Here is a 24277-nt window from a genome sequence, read left to right on the forward strand (position 1 = left end):
TACAATCTGGCAAATGGTAAATATTGCTGCATCTATTTGGATGCTGTTCATATCTGTTGGGATTGGTTTACATCCCCGTGAAGTAGTATTTCAGTCAGACAAAATCAGTAGTTGAAGCTGAATCACCTCTTGCAGAATATTTCCTCAAGAGGAGGTAATAAACACGATGTCAGGCTCTAACCTCTAATGATGTTTGTGTACTAGATTCTCTGCTCTGTATTTTATGGTATTGGAGTGAAAAGCCTTTTGCTTTGTGTTGTTGTTTGGTAACAGCGGCCTGCACACAGGCCAGAAGGTGGGCGGATGTTTTGCCTGCTCTCCGCCTTTGTGCTCCAAATAAAGAAGCCCATTTCCTTATTCATAATCAGCTCTGCTGAATGATTAAACCAAAAAGCATCATAATAAAAGGCTACATTTTTTTTTCTTCTTTCACCAGCTCAGTGTGCTATTTATTTTTTAATTAGTCGGACAAAATCTAATGCTCAAAACTATTTATCAGCGAGCACATTATGAATTAAAATGTTTTTCAGAGGTGTATTATTAAATGAAATTCTGTTTCTGCTAAAAATCCTGTCCTCTTCATTAGTTGCCTAGCAACTGTACATTTGTTTCCAAAAAAGAATGAAGATTTATTTGTTTATATATATATATATATATATTTTTTTTTTTCTTTACCTGGCATCAGCGTCTGGAACACCTTGTTCCACATAAACACACCGTTAGGTAATCGACTCTGTGTTTGATGCATTTTATCCAATAAGCCCTGCAAATTACTGTTTGAACGACTTTGTGTTTGAACTTGTGGCACCGAGGAAACTAATTACAGTGATATTGGTAAATTGGCTGAGCACCGCGGTAGATCCAAGCTCCAATTTACTGTTAGTGACAAACATCTAGTGTTTGAACTGGTTATTCGCCGCTCTTTTGCCGTTTTTCAGCAAAGTATAGACCGTGTGATGTGAGCTAAGGAAACCAGGCCAAAGTAATAAATCAAAATTTATTAAAACATCACAGATTTCTTTGGAAAACGTCTCAAATCGACCAGGTCAGCTCTGAACGTCCTCGTAAACACTTTGTATTCACAGCTGGCAACGCAGACAGAACACTAAATTTAAAGATAACCGCAGCGATAAGAAATAATGTTTCATTTTGTGCAGGGATTAACACGTCATTGAAGCTCTTACAGTGACTGTCTTATAACGAGCAATTAATATTAATGAGTAAATGAGGCATGTAAGGGGAATTATGAGGAAAAAAGAGGAATAAAATGAGATGCGTATCACACGCAGTCTTTGATATTTGCCTTTGTTTTAGTGACATCTTGGTAATTAACAATGAATTTTTACGGACACTTTTTAAATTATGTGCACAAGTTAAAGGTTACCCACATGTTAGAGAAGTTGCGTATGTTTCATGTGGGCGTTTCGAATGTCATGTAAAAGATAACTTTTCCCTTTGAGTTTAGCTTCAGGGGCTCCCTGACTGTATTTGAAATAACTACAAAAGTCCTTCTTGTATATATGAAGAATTGTTTTTTCATTACTCCGAAATTAAAAACATATCTTACCCCCTTCAGACCCGCGGGATGATTTTACTTCATTTTAGAAGCTCTAGTAGGTTCAGTTTTAGGGCTAGAGTGAAGACGCAGATATCATATGATACTATAAAAATACAAATAAATACAATTCTTGCAGAATCCTCAAAATATCAAAGGTTTTTGATATATTATAGCATTGCTTTTTCTGTGGTGTTCCTCAAGGTCAATGTGGTATTTTGGAGGGATTATTGATGTTTTTTTTTATCAATGCTCGAGTACAAAAAATGGTTAAATTTAGCACCAAATCTGTGTAACAAATAGTATCAACCCAAAAATTGCTTCAACAACTTATGAGAAATAATAGAGCATGGGAATGGCTGTTATATAAGTCTATCATAATGTTCTAAACCCTTATACAATTCATTTTAAATAATTAAATAATTAATTTCTGCTAATGTTTTTTTAGAACTTTAATTTCTATAAGTTGACTTTCAACAACTCGTACAATTGGATGCATCCCAAGTCTCTTGAATTGCATCCATGTTTCCCTCACTCGCGTCTTTTAAGAGACGCAAGGAAAAGACGCAAGCGACTTAAACGTGGATGCAATTTAAACACCCGATTCGACTGTTGTCAGCTCATTAAATGTGCGTTATCAGTTGTTATCAACCTCATAGATGTGGGTCAGTAGGGGCCTGCTACACCTACTACGGTATAAAAGTGAAAACGAGAATTAAAAGCAACACGTTTTAACACGTAAAACTGAATGAAACATTACAATTTGAACACAAACTAAGGTTCTTTAGGTTTATAGGCAACAAAAACTGCCCACAGGTTCTAAACCTTTATACAATTCATTTTAAATACTTCAATAATTAATTAATGTTATTTGTGATTTATGACTAGAAGAACTTGACACACAGTGCTGAGTCTCAAATTAATCTTTAGGTTCCCAGCTTTCAGATGATGTACACCACTTCTATGTGACATCTACTGTTGACCTGCTATCTCCCCCTAAAGACCTCCAGTACCCCCCTAAAAAAGACAAAAACGGGTCTATTGTGGGTCTCTCTTACTGTATATCTTCAGACCATACATGTTGGAGATCTGCCCAAAGATGCAACTGTTTTGGGAACATATTTGGAGAATCATGCAGCAGATTCTTGGGCTGCACATCCCATTGACATTCCTGTCACTTTATTTGGGTGATCTGCCAGAAGGAATAACAGGAAATGACAGATACCTCCTGAAAATATTTATAGTAGCAGCGAAAAAAGCAATCACTCGTAAATGGTTACAGGCCGATCCACCTACAGTAGATAACTGGCTTGAAATCATCAAATTGATTCATGAGATGGAAAGACTGACTTTCCCGCTAAGATTAAGAAACGATTTATACAACGCAAGATGGACTTAATGGATAATATATCTGGTGGAAAAAGGAACGTGCGTGGTGGTTTGCCCCACTCATCCTCACTGCTTAAAATGTAATTTACCATCCTTTTACTGTCTGCCTCAATCATTGAAAACTATATGCAAATTATGAAGTGCTGTATAAAGACCCCCTGCCCATAATCCATAATATAGGATGACTATTATCTGGATATTGTGAATGTCATAATTCCTGGCAATGATATTGCTGTTCTGTACTATAGAGAGAAGTCTCACCCCTTCTGGTGGACAACCATGGGACCTTATTTCTTGTAAATGCTATAGAGAAATACGCGCGCTCACTCCACACTGCAGAAGAGTTAGTTTAGCTCTGAGAATATCTAGTGAATGTACTGTGGACGTTTGTGCAGAAATAACTGCTGCAGCTCCTCCAGACCAACAGAGGTTTTCCGTGTCTTGTGAAGTGACGGGGCTCTCCAGCGAGAAACGTTGACGTCTCGTTACCGACCGGGTGCCGGTGTCTCCCTGTTCACTCCGGCTGCGGGCGGAGGGAGACGAGTTTCTCGCTGCGGAGTCCCGCTGCCTCAGCCTGCGGAGGCAGGAGAAGCAAACACAGTATCAGCAGTGATTCATGGAGAGACTTTTGTCTGGTCAGCTAACATTACTGCCAAGCAGGTGAAATATAGAGTGATATTGTGGTTGTAGCTGACGTGTGTCGCCTCACTGTTTTGACCGATGCTCGTTCATGCCTATGTAGAGCGAGCACAAGCACGAACCCGACGCTGACTTTCGTTGATTTCACGGCCACAGGTGTCGCTGTTAACAAACATTTCTGAAAGTTACAAATAGTCCCTTTAAGGTTTACGCAACAAAAACTACAACTTATTTTAATTTAGGCAACAAAAACTACAACTTATTTAGGTTTAAAACCACTTAGTGATGTTTAAGGAAAAACATTGTGTTTTGGTTTAAAATAACTACGTTTGAAAAGTGAAAGTGAAATTTAAGGTTGTGAACACAAAGACAACCACACATTATTGGTTTCACACAGGTTGCGAAGCGCGGTCTCCTGGGTGAAAGTACTATGTTTTGTGTCCCATCCATTGCCCCCGACCTCCACCCCATATGGAGTTTAACGCTGTGACTTCTGCTTTTGCTACTGTCATAATCACTACGTCGCATCCTACTAGTGGGTGTAGCAGGGCCCTACTGACCCACCTTTATGGGGCAAATAACCACAGACAACACTCATTTAATGAAACAGGCTGATTTAAGAGACTTGGGATGCACCCATTGCCATTTTTCATGGCCATTCTTCCGGCTCTGGCACACAAAGATGACATCCCCATTCTTGATCCTGCCTACAAAGCTATCATATATTGGCAGCAGTTCAGAGGTCCGAAACTAGGCTACACATTCAGAGCACAGTGTTTTAACTTACAGGTTCAGTATGCATTTATTTGCAATAACTTAAAGCATAACCTGCGAATGCATAGACGTTTGATCCACTCCGTATAACACAAGCTTTTATTGGTTAATGAGCTTGATTAAAGATAGTAGATCATAAAAAATGTGAATAAAGGTGAGTTCAAGTCTGATTAAGCCTTGGAAATACTGCAATCGTTGACACCTGTGTCTTGTATTTTACATCACACTATCTCTCTGAAGCGCACTCTGTAATTGTGTTAATTGCTCCGTGTTGTTGGCCTGGGAGAGGGCTGCAGAGAAAAAAGGGGAGAAAAAAAAAGAAGAAGAGTGGAAATATAATCACCATCTGTTGTCAAGGTCATTTGCCACACTATAAACACATCCATCACGAGCAAAAAAATTTCACAGTTAACTGGAAATGGAGTCGTTAGTCTTGGTGACATTTCACATTCAATATTTTTGGATCATTGTGCAGTATAACAGTGCAGTAAAGACCAGATATAATCACCAGACCAGATATAATCACCTATTTGATCTTTTATTCATTATAGCTTCAACGCTGAAGTTACCTTTTCAACTAATGAAAATAGCGTTTTGATAAGTCGGCAACACACGTCGGTCTTTATTCTCAAGCAATGTCAGGCTCTTGTACGGCTTCCTTGCTTGACATTCTTTATAAAACCTCTTTGAGAATCATCTAGCCAATCAGGAAAGCTCTCACAAAGGGCAAATCCCCAACATCCTGTCAGTCATGCAAACAGTATTTCAGCTTTGTTTCATCTCAAATGCCAAAGCAAGGCTTCGTCTCCGTCTTGGCAGCAGGTTATTTGGTGGTGAAATGTACCACAAGACTTGAAACTTCTGTTTCCTGTTCTGGAAGATCTTCTTTTGGATTCATGTCATTTCGCAACCACCTATCAAAAGCAAAACAGTCTTTGTAAACCAAAAGGCACATGGCCATCGCACTTGTTTCATTAAACAGAGTTTAGTAACCTGCCATCCTGAATATATCAGAGCTTTTCTTGGCAGGGGGAGTCAAAACAAATTCAATTCCAGGTCGTGTAACTTTAATTAAGCATGATGGACCTGCCCGCGCTCTTTATCATAATTTTCCATCTTTGGTGTTCATGTCATGTTCATTCCACGTGCCCACGCAGTGAGGAAGCATTTCACCCCACAACACTTGGACTCAGAGGTTGCGGTCTGTTCATCTTGCTCTAAAATAGTGTTTTCAAGTAGAAACTTCCTTATACCTGCAATGCTCAGTTGACTCATATACGGTCATACACAGTGACGGGCACACACCGATTACATTACGTGCCCACCGCCCTCACCGTCGTTTTGCTTTCTTTACAGAAATATAGTTAATTTTGGCGTATCAGCGCCGTGTTTTCAATAGATAGTCGTACGACAGATGCTACAAACTGACAGTGAATGCAGTAGGCGTCATATTTCACAAACACTGGACGAGAGAGAGTTGACAGATTGAGAGATGGCGGAGGATTTGGTGTCGAAGGGGAAACAAATGCGCCTATTTGGCAATATTTCAGATTTAAACCCAATGCTATGAGAGAACCTCAATGTTAATGAGGCAATTGCCGTGCGTAGGACGGAGCGGTCACAGCCTGTGTGCGCGGCTCAGCGGTGCCAGGTAACGTTAGACCCCTTCGGCACCGCAGCAAAAGCTCTACCTTTGAGGCCAGACATACTACCCGACGATAAAGATCAATGTAAATCCTCATCCACACTGGGAATGTCGGGAGTGCGTGGCGGCTGCTTCACCTGTTGTTTTTTATTTCGGCGTCCGTGAGACGCGTATCGCGTCTCTTCTAGAGATTCGAGGTCCTGCCTATTTTTGACACGAGCCGCGCGCGGTTCACAGCAACAACAGACAGTGAAGGTGATCTATTGACTGTATATTAACATCATACCAACACCATTACTAGAGTTTCAATGTCTCTATCTGTAGAAAATGTTACGGAGATGAAAACAAGTAAAGACTTATTTTTAAATCAACACTTCCTGCTTTCATTTCAAAATAAAAGCCCTAATGTGTTTTTTCTGTCGACAAAATTCCTTCATTTGTTAACACAAGGCTTTTATTCTGAAATATGTGCCGGACAGTGTTGTAGAACATGCAGTGACTTGGAGAGCTCCATGAATGAATAAAGTACAGGCTTTTAATTGTGGATTATTACTATTATTTACAAATTACCACACCTTTCTTAACCTTTCTCTGTCTAAAATAAATATAAATTACATTTATAATGAAATTAAATGGCCATATTGAAAGGCAAACTCTGTGTAGAAAGAAAGGGCTGACAGCAGCAGCTGCAGAAACGAAGCTGAAACGCAGCTGAAACGTTGCTGGTGTGAACACCCGACGCGTGAATCGCGCAGCCGCCACGCGCCCCTGACGTTTCCAGTGTGGCTACGGCGTAAGTCCGGTGTAATCGGTAACACCGGTGTTTATTCATGTTTATTAACCGATGGGAAGATATCCTCACCGTTCCATCCCTAGCTGCAAGCTGCAGAAGAGAACCTCACTTTCCCTAAGTGATGCTCTTTGCTTCCCCATCCCAAATATTTCAAAATTAAGAGACCACGATGTATCGTCTACGTGAGTCAGTATCGGCCCGATATCCGATCCGGTATCGGTCACCTAACATCACCTGATTGACATTCAGTTAGTCACACACACACACACACACGGTCTAACATACCTGCCTTTAAATTCGTATACATCACCACAGTGCCCTGCTTACATTTAGCAACAATGATAAATTGTCCGGAAACTTGCCAGAGGCTCTCTGTTATTGGTTTTTAAAGCAACATGAGGTCCCATCGGAGAGTAAGTCTGACCCAATAACAACACAAATGGATTTATGATAAAAAGGCACAGGAAATGCTGCTATGGGGGACCGAGCGGCTGAGGGAGAAGCTCTTTGGGGAGAGGAAGCAAACTAAAAACCTGCATTTTTTTGTAGCTCTTAATTCTTTTTATCCTCCATGTCTGAGGGGTTAGATAGACAAAAATTGAACAGGCAGTTTCAATAAAACATTCCTAGTCATCATTTCTAGCTGCCATAATAGCTTTTATGGTGCCCAGAGAGCTAGTTACCTTTTGTTGTTTTTTCACACTTTTTTTGTTGTTGTGTATGAATTCAGCACATGAACCGATAGCTGTCATATAAAAACCACAATACCCAGGAGGATGTTCTTTGCTTTGAATACTAATATGATGTCTCACTGGCATAAGGCACGCGGTACCCCTTGGGTATTATTGCTGACTATAAACTGCATTAATTGCAGAAACTGCATTCATCAAATCCTTCAAACATTTGACAAGTCAGGCACGTCTGTGAGTTAATGAAATGTTATTGAGAGCCTCTCGCCATAGAGGCTACAGTGGCTGTTACAGGTCAAGACAGTTATTTGTAATCCAACTCTTTCATGCACATTTTGAAGCAATATGGAAACGCCATGAATTTAGAAAACAATTTCTCAGGCGTTCCTCAGGTGACAAAAGAGACATGGTCTGCGGTCGAATAGTCCTTTTCTCTTAGGAAGGTTCCTAACGGAGTGAAAGTACCCGGAAGTATCTCAGTAGCAGCCACTAAAACCGAAACTGAAACCACTAAATGCTGAGGAAAGGAGCTTCAATGCTTCCTTTATTATCGCCTTTAGCAAAGGATACACTGGACTATCCTTTACCAAAAGAAAGGAGAAAATAACATCCCACAATTCCTTGCGGCCCCAGCATTTAAAGCGACGCAACATTCGGCTGTTCATAGTAACAAACAATATGCTTATCTTGCATATTATTTTCATAAGCTCATACACTAATTGGGATTCATGTTTAATATGACTGGACAGTGACAAACATTTTGTTTGACTATTATTATTATTATTATTATTATTATTATTAATTAATTATTTATTTCGAACATGTAACAAATACCTCAGTTAAAAAACAAAACAAGAATAACAAATAAAATGAAGACTAAACAATCAATTAACAAATAATCAACATAAATAAATAAATAAAAATGTCCCAAAAGAAGTTGGTAGAAGTTTATGATCCTACCCCCTTCTCCATAACAATTAACTCAATATTTATCATATATTCCTTTGTTTATTTCAATTCCAACCTCTGTAATGAGGTGATATTTTTCACCAGTTGTCCATGTTAGGTCAGATAATTCTTTATTATATGTTGATGTAAAGTGTTCCAGCAGCCGAAGGACCTGCTGTAGCTCTGTTTTACACACCATGGGTGAAGCAGCCTGTCACTGAAAGACCTATGGAAGAACGCACGGTGGGAGCAGAGCCTTTTGTAGTCCATCTTCAGAACATTGTAGTTTCACCACGGCAGACCCGCGTCACTAACATCTGTTGCATCATAATTACGGAGCTGAGTGAAAGTGCAGTCGGATTCTCCTAACACCAAGGTTGTCTTTTCCTAAGTCCTTCTGAATTCTCCTTCTCATCTTTCCTTGACCTCATGCAATTTCCATCGAGGTCAAGGACAAGTGGTTCGTAAAAGACATTAAGACGCAATATTTTGACTTTTTGACCGCTGCACTGTTTAAATTATGACATTTCTTGACCTCCCTCTGTTTATTCCTCATGTTTTAGTGTAGATGAGGCATTAGAGTATTGCTAGCACCCATGTATAAGTATAAAAATATATATATTATAGTAAGAATTTGAAGAAGAGTACTGTGCAGTACGTGTGGACAGGTTTGAAGTTTACTGATAGATGTGCAGCAGATGGTGGTCTTTTGATTGTGTGATCTTTCACTCCTCCACTTAGTTTTCCTGTTTTATAGCCAACTTTAAGTTTGCTTTAAACTTTCACAGCACTGAAACAAAATCTGTTGTTTAAGACTAAAAACACATGCTGTCTAATACCTAATCTCATATCGTGTAACACTTGACTTGTTCAGCTGCTTCCATCTTTACAGGCGGCGATCAGCAAAAATAAGAGGCTTTCACAGTTCCAAATAGGAAGTCATTGAGTACATGCGTTTCATTAAGACTATCCGCCCTTAGCGCCCTTAGTAAATCCAGAGGAGCACAGCTTGGTGTCTGAATCAGGGCGGCATTATCAAGCTGTCAGCACACACTGAGGCTTAAATCCCACAATGACAAACCCCCGGCTGCCCCAGGATATGAGACTCTGGTCAGTTATGAAATAGATCTGCCATCCACCACTGTCCCCTCTCTCACCCTGTGTGTCTGCATTGTTAATGTTAAGTTGATGTGTGCACATTAAAGAGCGCTCCGCTCTGCCGCTTTCACAGCAGTGACACGCCGCTGTGAGGTGGTCAAGCACTGCGGTTACCGCAGAAACTATTCACTGATGAATTATACATGCTGTGGCTGTCAAACCGGACTGCTTTCATGTGCTGACTGGCTCGCTCACATTCTGATGCGTTTGACCGACACCCCAAACACACGGACACATACACTTAGAAACACATCTTTCAACTGTTAAATACATATATGCACACACACACACACACACTCACACACTCACACACACATACTGTACTGTTATGAAACTGACACCCAGACTCAGTGGTGGACTCAGGCTGTCTGAGAGGCTTGGGCGAAAAATATAAAAAGGATGTAGCATGTAGCGCAGGCTGTTTTCTCAATTTTAAGGCCACCCTAGAGGGCATTTCATCATGTTTTACCACTGGAAGGACACCCTAGAGGGGACTTTATCATGTTTTTTCCACTGGAAGGGAGCCCAAGAGGGGACTTTATCATGTTTTCCCCACTCCAAGGACACCCTAGAAGGCACTTAATGTTGTCTCCACTGGAAGGGCACCCAAGAGGGCACTTCATCATGTTTTCTTCAATGGAAGAACACCCTAGAAGGCACTTCATCATGTTTTCTCCACTGGAAGGACACCCTAGAGGGCACTTCATCATGTTTTCTCCACTTGAAGGACACCCTAGAAGGCACTTCATCATGTTTCTTTCCACTGGAAGGACACCCTAGAGGGCACTTCATCATGTTTTCTCCACTGCAAGGACACCTTAGAAGGCACTTCATCATGTTTTCTCCACTGGAAGGACACCCTAGAGGGCACTTCATCATGTTTTCTCCACTGGAAGGGTACCCTAGAAGGCACTTTATCATGTTTTCTCCACTGGAAGGACACCCTAGAGGGCACTTCATCATGTTTTCTCCACTGGAAGGACACCCTAGAGGGCACTTCATCATGTTTTCTCCACTGGAAGGGTACCCTAGAAGGCACTTTATCATGTTTTCTCCACTGGAAGGACACCCTAGAGGGCACTTCATCACGTTTTCTCTACAGGAAGTGCACCATAGAGGGCACTTCATCACGTTTTCTCTACAGGAAATGCACCCTTGAGGGCACTTCATCATGTTTTCTCCACTGGAAGGCCACCAAAGAGGGAACTTCAACATGTTTTCTCTACAGGAAGTGCACCCTTGAGGGCACTTCATCATTATATCTTCACTGGAAGGCCACCCTAGAGGTCACTTTATCTACCATAGGGACATCCAAGATGGCACTTTTGCTGCGGTTTGTTTCGGACATGAGGCACCAAGGGAGGCAGCCCTACCCTGCCCTGAGTCCAGCAGTGCCCAGACAAACATACTTTAATACCAAACACTGTAAAACACACACAGTGATACACACAGTGATACACACAGTGATACACACATGGATGCTCGCACACGCCCCTTAAGTCTGAGTCATGCCATTCTTCAATACACAGTCATGCTTCATCCCCTACTGTTGACGAGTGTGTGTTGGCATGAAAGTTTGATTTATCCTCGTAATATCCATCAGGTCAGTGGGACCTTGGGAAGGCTTGGCCGTAAAATCAGGGCTCTGGCTGGGCCTTTTTAATACAGTCTCAGTAAAATGGCTGAAGGTCAGCAGCACTCTCACTCAATCAGATAGAAACAGCTCCTGCAGCTGGAGCAACTGTTGTTGCATTAAAGTTGGACTGATCCACCGCAGTAACACTGCTCTGAATAAAAGATGTTTGTTCAACTGGTAGAAATGAGGACTGTGAGATGTTCTACAGTAGAAACCACAGCTCTTAGAGAAAGATGTCTCCCCCATGGCGAAGACATTACTCGGAGGTAAAAGATATCAGTTCTATAGTTGGAACACAGTAAAAGACGTCTGTTCTGCTGGAGAAACACACCTCTGAGTAAAATATCTTTTCCCCAGTAAAAACACTGAATAAGAGATCTGTTTCCCAGTAGAAGCACTGCAGTGCATCTCAAGGGGAATTTCTCAGTCCTTAGTTTGTGCCTTACTTATTTAATCACACATTTTTTGCCTTATTCATTCTGAAATGTAGGTGTCAAGTCCACAAAAAGAGTTCAGCGTAAGTGAATAGATCCTCAGTCAGATGTGCAAATCATTTACTCTGTTGAGAGAGACACAGTGAACCTCACCAATATGCACTTGTGTAACACAAGGACGCTAGTGTGGGCTAAGCCTTTCTGAATGCCGCATATTAAACAACTCAAAGTCATGTTATTAAATAATGTTTATAATAAAGTAGTTTTTGCTAAATTTTGAGATAAATATTGTTGGTAATTTGGAAGTAATTCCAAAGAAATTTCAAATAGGTTACTTGCTAATTATCATCTAATTACCATGAAATTTGCGGACCTGTAAAATGAAGTGTTACCAAACATTGCAACCAACTGGCTTCAGTTAGCTTAACGTTACTACGACGAACTTTTAACTGGTTATAAAACAGTCTAAATGTAATACTGATGCCTCGATATGAGCTACATAAGTAAACAAGACCATCAGCGAGAAGATTGGCTATTTCTATATAGTTATTCTTAATGCTTGTCATCGGTGGTACTGGGTCGGATTCTGTGTGAAATCAGACAAAATCATGCAGGTTCACCAGAAAGTCCTTAAGCACAGACTCCAGCGGCGACCAGCCCGCTGCGGACAAGCCCAGATCCGGCTTTGCTGCCGCCTTCGACATGCAGTTGGAGCTCCGGCGGGAGGTGGAGAGCTCCGCACCCGGCAGCTGCAGCTCCTCCTCCGGCCGGGAGCAGAGCTTGCCATATTGCTGGGCCCGCTTGAGGGAAGGGAGGCATGGCAGAACAAGAACCAGAACTAAGCAGGGCAGACTTGTCAGACCCTGCTGAAGTAAAATAAGAGGTTTTCTAAAGGGACTCTGGTGCTTGGAAAAACTACCGCTTTTGGACTGCCAAAATCAACATAAAATGAAAGTTCCTCGCAGTAACTTTAACTATTGTCAAGCTTTATATATATATATATATCTGTTGTAGACACATACATAATTTTGAGATCAGATGTTGGTTTCTCCTATATATGCATGTTATGTGAGGAAAATAGACATAATGAGATTTACATATAATTTACATATGCATTATGACAGCATGCGCAAACAGACTTTCACAGTAGACGCACTGAATAAAAGAAATCTGTTCTCTGAGCGGTAGAAAGTGGTCTGTTTTTCAAAACACAAGAGAAGATAAATGTTTCCCAGTTGAGCACATTTAGTTGAATATAACTTGTCATTGAGTAACATTTGTGGGGAAACACATTTGTGCTGGTTTTAACCATTTTAATTACTATGATCAAGTGTTTTTCAAGGGCACCATTGCGATGACAATGATAATATTTCTGAAATGCGTCTCGGATGTGAAAAAGCCCGGCAGCTGCACTGTTTTTATGATCACACTCAATCACTATCTGATGACTTATTGAGGATTTGCTGTTGGTGGCGTTGTGTTTTTGTTTTGGTGAAGAAAATTAAAACTTAATTCAGAGAGCGGGGGATTTCAGCTGAAAGCGCTGGCGAAAAAAACAAACAGAAAGAGCTGCAGAGAAAGCCGATAGTTGTGATTAATTGTGCGTAAATTTCCTTCCGTCAATTTTTGGGAGCGCCTCTGACAGATGAATAATGTGTGATGTTCACAGCTTAATTATATATAGAGCATAAAGATCTGGCTGCCAGCGTGATCCAGAGGGAGTGAAATATGTTGTTAACCACAGCTGTCCTGCTGCCCATACAATCTGATATCTGTCATAGAAAATTCTATATATAACATGTTCAATCAGACTGCAAAATATTAAGTTTTCTGAAGGTTTATGCATGCAGTATACATGTAAATTATGCACATTCTTAATGGCATCACTATTGATTAGAGGTACTTCAATGATTAAATCAACATGTTCTCATACAACAGTTTGGATGATATCTTACGAAAAGTTATCTTACGAATGTCGAGCAACACGTGTCAATTTCCGCTTGTTACATGCATACAGTCTTTTCAAAATAAACTTCCGTCTTCACAGGAAACAATGTGTTTGGATTTAGGCAACAAAACTACTTAGTTAAGTTTAGGAAAAGATCGTGGTTCGGGTTGAAATAACTTCGTAGAAGTGGCGTAACTTAAGTACGGTAGATACATGACAAATAAATCAACGTCGACGTCTGGTTTCATACGGGGTACAAACCGGTTTCCTGGTTGAAAGTCTGGTGTTTTTTGACCCACTCATCCACCCCGACCTCCTACCTACACAGAATTAATTGCTCTTTATACTTCCTGGTTCACGATTACGTGGATTACATACAAATTGTTTTTCTAGGATATGTACAAATTACAGTGCATTACTTTCCGTAGGTATAGCTACCAACGGTAAGATAAGAAATGAAAAGATAAGATAAGATATACTTTTATTGTCCCCGTGGGGAAATGTTTCCTGGACTCCGTCCAACTGCAGTTACAAAAATTAAAACAACAACCACAAGAATGATAAACGATTCCATATCAGACAGGGAAACAGTTTCACAGAGACAGGTGTTTCAACACATACACAGTCCACGTATATAATGGCACATACTATCACACAATAGGCCAATATTACACAGATGCAACATATTGCACTGTCCCTATTTCACACATTGCAGTTCCTAACATATTGCATTGTCCCTGTATAACACATTGCACTATGACTTTTTGTCACCTATTGCGCTGTCTTAACATATTGCACTTTCACTGTGTATTTAGCACTGTCCTTATGATATCTTTATATCACGAGTTGGGTGTATGAGAACAGCCTTAAATACATGCATTTAATAAAAACATTTCTTTTTATTTTGGACCCAATTTATGCAAATTGCACCAAATCTCACACACAGACCTCAGAAATGATTTTCTTTTAAAAGTGTTGCCAGAAAAACATCCAAACTGTAATTTGAAGTAGGGCTGGGCGATACGGAGAAAATCATATATCATGATAGTTTTGACCAAAATACCTCAATATTGCAACGATAATGTCGGGTTGACTATTGGTGCTTTTACAAAGTATTTACAGGATGAGATTTTTGATAAAAAAATGATCAGTAATGTGGCTATAATGACCAAGTGTGAAAGACAAATAATCAAATAGCTAGAACAGTCCGGTAAGTTCAGAAAATTACATCACTTTACTGTAATGCAGCACGTAAAACCAGGAACACATCAAGACCATATCTAGTCTCATGTCACGATACCAATATAATATTGATATATTGCTCAGCCTTAATTTGCAGTAATGAAAATAGAAAATATTCTTTTTCCTCTTGATCATAAAGAAATGTAGAGATAAACATATGACTAAGAGAATGTCCTGTAGTTAAAGGTTCAATCCCAGCAGCAGCCAGTGTCCGTCATCAGTAATGCCTCCTCTTGACATCAAACACTTGCTGCATGCTACTCATTAATAACAGAGTCTTGTTTCTGCGTGGGCGTCATGCTACTTTGTGCAATCTAAAAAAAAAAACGTGCACATTTCTCCTTGTGAAGGAATGTCAGGCCTGCTTACTGTCATTTAGGATGACCTTGTCACTCGCACTTGGCAGATCTTTGAATTACATCCCACAGCTCCCCCCCCTAATGCTATCATTACCATTATTAATGGGACATGACACAAGTCATTGCCACACATAACACTCTCCCACAACCGAGGAGTAATGGCTTTCCTCTGATGTAACGCCGGCGGTTTCTTAGTTAGTGTGTCAGGAAGTCAAATATTGAGAGTGCAATACTCGCGCTGCAGACTTAATGCAAGTGTGGTGCAGGGGGACTTCTCACACAAGGCAATAAAATCCAATTTCATCTGCGGGTGTGCAGCTTTGAATTAAATGCCCCCATCTGTAATTTGTTTCAAACACATCGGCTTTACCAATATTATCTGGACACTGATTGAAAAGGTTCCGCTGTCCGTGGTGCTGAAATTCATCTGCGAGCGTACAGTTGGACGGCGCCGTGGTCAATATCTCTGTGGAGCGTGTTTTGTCTGACTGTAAATCATTCCTGATTACATGTAAATTATGCATCAGATCCAATATTAAATTGCTCTTTAAACTTGAAGTGGAATTCATCATAAAAACAATACCGTAAGCGGTATTTTGAATACTTCACTGAGGCTGGTTGTGTGCAGCTTTGTCCCATGTGTTGCTCTCACACAATTTTCCTACATATTGCGTATGTAAATAGGTTGAATTGCAAAGAGGATTGTTTGATTACAATTAATAATGTTATCTCTTAATATCCGGCTTGGGGTCCTTCTGTGTGGAGTTTGCTCCAGGTGGTCCGGTTTCCCCCCACAGTCCGAAGACATGCAGGTTAGGTTACTTGTTGACTCTAAATGTCCCGTAGGTGTGAATGTGAGTGTGAATGGTTGTCTGTCTCTATGTGTGAGTCCTGTGATAGTCTGGAGACCTGTCCAGGGTGTACCCCGCCTTTGCCCAATGTCAGCTGGGATCGGCTCCAGCCCCGCTGCGACCCTGAATAGGATAAGCAGTTAAAGATCTCTTAACATACCTGCATTTTTCAGAAAGGCATTTTTAACCTCACTATTTTGTTGGACTGAGGAGGCTAAAGGGCAAAATGTATACCTTGAGAGCATAAAGTAATGAAAAAGTCCAGTATCTAATGATGATTTTAGTAAATTAATCTTTTGATTGAGAGCAACTACATACTGTAGTAGATATTGCCCACTATAAGTACAGTCTCTTGGCCTTTCATAAAGCACATTTTACACAAAATGGATTCAGGTTTATTGTTGCATGCACTTCAGCTATAAAGAAGTCTAATTATCTGATATGATTAAAAAGAAATCTTATATTAATGACCTAAAAGGATATCAACATAACTATAAAGTGAGGAATCTCTGTCTGCGCCTCTGTGTGTCCTTCGCATATCTCTTGAACCGCTCATCCGATTGACTTCACACTTGGCGGGTGTATTGCTCAGGACCCAAGGAAGTGTAGTGTTAAATGTGGTGCAGTTTGGCCAGATGGTGGCGCAATAACAATTCATTTTACGTTTTTGGCCTGTAACTTTTGATTGATAGATTGATTTTCCACCGTTTTGAATTGTGCCAAATCAGATTTTTTGCTACTCCTCCTACGAATTTTTCTGTCACCAAATTTGGTACAGAACATCTCTGGACCAAGCTTTAGCTGGCCCTCAAATGTAGCTCAAATGCTGTGGGCATGGCTTATATTCCAAGAAAATGTAATACCACCTGAATGCTTTGTGCTATTGCAGCCACATTTGTTGGACGTGTAGATATGATGTCTGAGTGACCCTGACGAATTTGGTGCCATTTGGCCAACTTGTGGTGCTGTAGCAGTATCATCTAACTATAAAGGAAGTATTCTCTCTCTATGTATGTATGACTGTCCTTCACATATCTCGAAAACCGTTCATCCAATCCACTTCACACTTGGCGGGTGCAAGCAGTCCATACCGCGGCTCTCAACAACGCTGCAAGCAGAACTTCTGGGAGTCGAGCAATTGGCCCGTTCTGGAGAGGAAGGTGCTCCGAACGGGCACTGCACTAGTATTTTATAATTATTTAAAGAGGTACTCCTTGGAGTTTTTGACCACTAGATCCTCCTTTTATTTGTGTCCGTCAATGATCTCACAAGATTACACTGATTGACATTTGCTGGTGGTCATGCGCCAACAAAAGGCAGTAAAGAAGAACACTGCTAGATAGCAAGCAGAGATGTAAACAGGTACTAGTAATATACTTTCTGTGAGAGAGAGAGTTTGTGTCCGTGTGTGTCATGGCTGCTAGTGGCTTGAGGCAGATGAAGACAGTTTTGTTAGAGAGAAACTTTCCATTCCTCCCATTGTTACTGCAGATGCTGCATAAGCACAAGAAGTTTTGCAAACTTCCGGGGACTTTATCCCTTATAACAAGGACCATGCTTGCCTACCTGGGTATCCAGGCTGAAGTCTTACTTATTACAGTATGACCTAGTTATTGTGTCCACATGGGGGTAAATATATAAATGTATGTGTGTGCATTGTATCAACATTTAGAGAAATTGCTATCCGTGTTTTTATATCCTGCTGGCTGATTTTTAGGACATTGCAGCTGAATTTCAGGATGTAAAGATGTTAACATTGTGCCCTAGGCAGTCATTATGTATTAGTGAGATGTGTGTGTAGGCGGATGAAGGATAAGGGTTAGGGACCTTGTGTTGCTTAGTAGCCTCATTATATGCTACATCTTAATGGCGCTACAGCTGCCATCTATCCTGTGGAACACTAAAGGTCAGATCAGCATCTTAATGTGCGACCCTCCTGCTTTCTGACCCAGATGCAAACCCTGGTCACTTGGATCCGGCCCACATAGCGTGTCCAGTAGCCTGCGGAATATTTAAATCAATTTTTATTCAAACACAGTTCATTTAATTAAACCTTGACATTTGTTTGAGCACCCGTTGCAAGGATCACCAACAGCAGATGATTCTATAGCTACGGGCTTTATCATAACTTTGTCATAACCGCTTCGGCTGAGCAGTTTTCAGAATAGATGTTTGGTGTGCCAGACACTGCAGAGGAGCTGAACAGACGGTGCTGGCATACACTACATGGCCAAAAGTATGTGGACAGCCAGACATTACATACATATGATTGTTAAACATGTCATTCCATAACCATGGACGCTGATCTTCTGTTATAACAGCTTCCTTTCTTCTGGGGAGGCTTTCCACATTGATTTTTTTTCATTTCATTAAGCCACAAGAGCATTAGCAGGGTCTTGATTGATTCGCCAAGCGATCGCAGATACATAATATGATCTTTTTTTGTAACAACTTAATTCATTTATTGTCAGTGCTGTGGTTAAAATAAATGTAATTTATGGTGTTGTTAAATTGCTGCTAGACCTTCCTGTTAATACAGATGCGTGCCTCCCTTTGTGTGCGGCAAGCGGAAGAGCAAACAAGTTGTTGACCGCAGTGAAAATGTTGTTTTTGAATGGCTAAACGCCAACAAATATTGATTGAAGCAGAATATTCCGTTGAAATGATTACATCTATTTTTTTTTCTCAATAAATCTGGACTCTGGACTTTACAACGCTCCAGAGTTATTGGAAATGTTTGTCACGCGAGTCGGAAACAATCCAACGGAGCCATCACTGGAATTTAATCCTACAGATAGTATAACACTACTAATATTATTATAGCCTGATCTTTATCTGCAACTGTGCACAAATACAGAGTTTAAACAAAATGTGGCCTACTAAGTAGCAAAAAATATATATTTTTAAATAGGTTTATATACAGATTTATTTGTATAAATGATTCAGTAAGTGTGTTATTATGATTTTAGTTATACAATGCAAATCTGCAAATCTAATTTTGACAACCTTAAAGCAGACAAATCCTGGCGCGCCCCCTGTGATCTTTGAGCCCCCCTAAGGGGGACCCCAGATCTGGAACAAATGGTATAGATTTGTGTCAGTGAGCAGAGTGTGACTGTAAAATGTGAATTATGACGGCTTCGTTTCACCCGCTGTGTTTGAGATACGAGGGGTGTTTGAGGTCCGTTGGAAAGCTCACAATTTCTAGTTTCTAACGATACCAAGCATGATGTGTAGAGTTATGAGCCGATTATCGCGGATCTTTTGATCACAACTTGTTATTAAATTTATGAAGTTATTTATGAGTATATCTATTTATGACCCTAGGGTCCGTCGGAGTTAAGAGGTTAAGGTACTGGTGACACAATGAAAAATGATCTAGGAAGTCCAAGTCCAAGATATCATTGTGTTCTTTAGAGATAAGATTTCCCTTTACAGACCCCGACCAAAAGTATGTGGACAGGGATTTACACATACATTTGGCCATATAGCATAATGGTCTCATTTCAATCAGGAGAGATCAATTGAAATCAATCAGGACAGGATCCCACGGAGTCTAGACGCTGTGGTGGTGTGAAACCAGCAGGTGGTTGATGGAAACTCTCAGTTCAATCTTCCCGGACATCCTGGAAGTCGTGGTGGTGATGGGCAGGTGATTGGTTGCGCAATAGTAGGTCTGAAAGACAGAGTGACAGGCAGTGATATTGCAGTGATAGTTATGATATTTAAAGAACAACCCACAGGCAGAAAGATCGTTGGTCAGATATGGCGATGTTAGACTTTGTGAATAAAAGGGATTTTGGCAGCGTAGGAAAACAGAATTAATGGAAAAGATTAGAGCGGGAAGAAATTCACCCACAGAGGAATAAAGGCAAAACATGAGAGAACAGACTTTCCTTATTGTGCTTTTGCCAAAGCCTTTTTACTATGAATAAATTACTGTTTTGAGCAACAATATCTGCTCGAAATAAGTGATGCAACGAGCAAAGACATAGATGAAGAAACCTTTAGGTTAGCAAGAGACACATTTCGCTTCTGTGCATGAAATCTAGAAGTGCATGCGTCTTTGTCTCGTTTGTAACGTCGCTGCATATGAAAAGAGTGTGTGAAGGTTTTCATTTCAGTCTTGACTTTCAATTTGTGTCTTCCTGTCGGCAAATAAAAATGTTGAAAACTGAAGCTTTGGATTAGAAATGTATTCACGAGGTGACCATGACTGGCTTTGGCAGAACTACAACAATCCAACCACTCAATTTTCCATCCATCCCATCCATTATCTGTAACCGCTCATCCCATTCTGGGTCGGCACACCCAGGACAGGTCGCCAGACTATCACAGGGCTGATACATAGAGACAGACAACCATTCACACTCACGTTCACACCTACGGTGCAATTTAGAGTCAACAATTAACCTGCATGTCTTTGGACTGTGGGGAGAAACCAGAGCACCCGGAGTAAACCCACGCTAACGTGCAAACTCCACACAGGAGGGCCCCAAGCCGGTATTGACCATTCAATTTTAAATAGCTGAAAAGAGTTTGGGCTGGAACCTGGTTCCCCAAAAAAGGTTACTCTGACACAATGTCAAATCCTGATCTGAAAAGTAATTTGAAGCTATTGTTGCTGTCACTGTAGACTTTGTCTGATAAGTGCGCGAGGAGTGAACAGTGAGGAGTCAAATTGTCCTGTGTCATCTGAAATGAATGTCGTGAAAAGCTTCTGCAGGTTTTCATCACATCCGTAAGCAACAGGTGAAAGAAGCCGGTGTGTGTACTACAGGAGCAGCTGTAACCTAAAGGGTTTTGACTTGATCACTGCTCGCTTCCTTTTGTTTAATGCATGCGGTACATTTTTGTAGTCAACCCCCCCTCAGGCTTCCAGATCTATTTCTTTGTGTCTCTGTATAAATAATTGGTTGAGCGTTCAACTTCTGGGCTGTTTACATAAAAGGGCTTTTGTATTATTTATAATCTAAGGCTAAATCACGTGTGCATGCATACAAACGCACACATTTTCTTGCACAGTTTAGCAGTTAGATTACTCTCCGTCGGCATGTCGCCCCGGCTGGGGTTCCAGCCTCAGTAAAATACACATCTCATTATTTGGAGCTTCCTTCCCTTACCTCAGAGCCTGGCTGCCACTCCAACACAGTAATTACCTCGTCCTCCTTTACTGCTAATGAGAAGGTAAAATATGAGCGTCTGGCAACCGCAGTCATTTGCGACCCTAGCTTGCTCCCGGCAGGAGTAGGAGAGGCAGAGGGACTCATTTCTATCCACAAGCCACCACTGAATGATGCATGTGTGCTCAACACACCTGTACAAGTTATCCTATGTAACCCTGGGTCTGTGTTTGGCAAGTGTAACGTTAGCTCGGAGTTTGGCTGGGGTTGCTGGAGTGTAAACTTTCCCGAATCAAATAAAGAACAGAGAGAGTGACAAAGGCTGGAGGGAAAAAATCCAGCATAGTATTGTGATATTTTGCGTGGGCATATTGTATCAACACACAGATGTCAAGTATCGATCTTTTATTATATAAACTATTAAACTCTTAACAATCCGACGGCTGCTATTCTGTCTTGAAGAGGTTGTAGCGGGCTCAATCTTCAAGCTTGAGCGAAGATACTGGTATCATATAAAACTAAAAAACCTAAGTAATCCATTGGTACCAATCATGCCATGTTATGTTGTCTGGGAAAATGCTAAATAACGCTCAAAACGTATGCTAAATTTTGTCGTGGAAAAGCTGGCACAGTATTTTTTAATTTATTTTTTAAATCATCATTCATTTGATTTATTGTTTAATATATATTCATTTAGTTTTTATTTCTTTATTTATTATTGACAGAGTCACTTATTGAATGAATGAGAAATTGCCTGTCACTTTTATTTTGAAGTCAGTTCTTACACACTCTTACCTGCCTAGTATATACACATACCGCAAAACAACATAGGGGCTAGTTTGGCCGTCTTTTTTGAAGTGAAGGCTGGCATCTTCCATCAACCTTTTCGAACTTAACATGTATAAAGTCGCCGCAACTAATGATTATTTTCATTATCGATTAATCTGTTGATTATTTTCTCAATTAATCGATTAGTTTTTTAGTCTATAAATTGTCAGAAAATTATGAAAAATGTCCCAAACTCCAAGATTACGTCCTCAAGTGTCTCGTTTTGTCCACAACTCAAAGATATTCAGTTTACTGTCATAGAGGAGGAAAGAAACCAGAAAATATTCACATTTAAGAAGCTGGAGTCAGAAACTTCCCCTCCACCATCGCCCTGTCAGGGTTTATTACACAACCATGGCCGACTCGCTGTATATTATCCTTTTGTTTACCACGTCCCAAGCAGAACAAGCCACAATACATCAAGTATTTGCGTTATAGCGCCCATCCCTACTAAGAAGCACCTCTAATCACTGGGTACGAGTTACAATAGATGATCTCAATGTGTGAATGTGACTCTCAAAGGCACCTTTCACCTCCTATCAGCAACAAAACATGAACATTCAAATACCATCCATACGAAATGCATGCTTTATGAGCCCGTAAGACTTCTTCATTCACCAGCCAATACATATTCCCGTGTCATCAGCGCTCTCTCTCTATTCCATTATCGTTTTTTATCTGATAGGAAACAAATCAAGGTTTCGCCAGTGTCAGGAACAAAAGCCATCTTCATGTTGAAGGTTACGGAAAAGCACAGTAATGTAAGGGAAAAGATTATAATGGTGCCCTTCGGTTGGACTCCAATGTCACACATGAGGACACAACGGGTTTCATCAGAGCGGCGGTGGTTTTTGAAAGCAATCAGATACATTTTTATGCTTTTTGCGCAGCTTCATATTTGCCATAAAATCTTAGAGATTGACTCCAAACCCTTACCACGGGGGTGAAAAAATCCTATTAGATTGAAAAACAGCAAGGGACATTGAAAACGTATTAGCAATAATAACAGAGATTGCTGAATGCATTACATTCAGCATGACTATTTTAGTGGAAATGATCCACCCAGGGCATGGAAAAATTAAATTCATTTCAGAGGATCATGTAAATGCTAATGTTTACTGGTTATACAGACACCTCCATCAGAAAACCATTAGCCGGACGATTACAATGATTAACTTAAAATTGACTTACCGCATCAATTCCCTGATTCCACTGACCACATTGCAATGTAGTTACCGGATTATGAAAAGACTCGTTTCAGTGGCTATTCAATAAACTTCAGTCTCAATCTGTGTAGTGGAGTTGTCTGGGAGGAACTAACTGGATTTAGAAACCACAGCAACATGTCAATATGATGTTATTACATAAACCTATTGGCCTGACCTCTAGTTTCAACAAAAAGGTTTTCAGCTCAGCCGAAGTAATTACAGCCAGAAAAAAACCCGATGACTTTACTGGAAAGAGAAAGATGTTACTCCAGCTTTTACTGCAGCTATTACACTCAAACACATTTTTCAGATTTCCCAGAGGTTAATTCCAAATTTTTCATGGCACATCAAAGTGAATGTCGTAGCCTACAGTACAAACAAGAATACATGTACAAAATGACAATATTTTCTTAAATCTGTATACTTGAGTACTTCATGATTTAATAAAAATTAAGCCAAATATCCAGCTGAGTCGGGCAAATTGTGGTGTCGTCACGGTCAGCTGGGCTCTCGCAACAACCACATATAAACAACGTATCGTCACACAACTGTTCGTACGATATCTTACGAAAAGTTATCCCTCATTTTTCGTGTGTCTTCTTACAAATGTCCAGCAACACGTGTTGTTACATGCATACAGTCTTTTCAAAATAAACTTCCGTCTTCATAGGAAACAATTTGGTTAGGTTTAGGAAAAGATTGTGGTTTGGGTTAAAATAACTACTCAAGTGGCGTTACTTAAATATGAAAGTTACGTGACAAATAAGTAAAAGTTTGGGTTAAAATACCTACGGAAGTGGCGTTACTTAAGTACGGAGGTTACGTGAAAAATAAGCCAATGTTTGGATTGAAATAACTTCTTATGCTGCGTTTGTCGCTGTTTATACTTTACTTCATGGTTTACGATTACGTGGATTAAATAAAACTAATTTATTTAGTCGGATATATACGAATTACACCGCATTACTTTTGGTAGGTACGAACGGTGTATGAGAACTACCTGATATAAACCATTTCTGGTCCATATACGACCATCGGATTTGGCTAGATTTTGAGCA

The sequence above is a fragment of the Sebastes fasciatus genome, chromosome 24 (assembly GCF_043250625.1).
Source record: "Sebastes fasciatus isolate fSebFas1 chromosome 24, fSebFas1.pri, whole genome shotgun sequence".
Taxonomy (NCBI): domain Eukaryota; kingdom Metazoa; phylum Chordata; class Actinopteri; order Perciformes; family Sebastidae; genus Sebastes; species Sebastes fasciatus.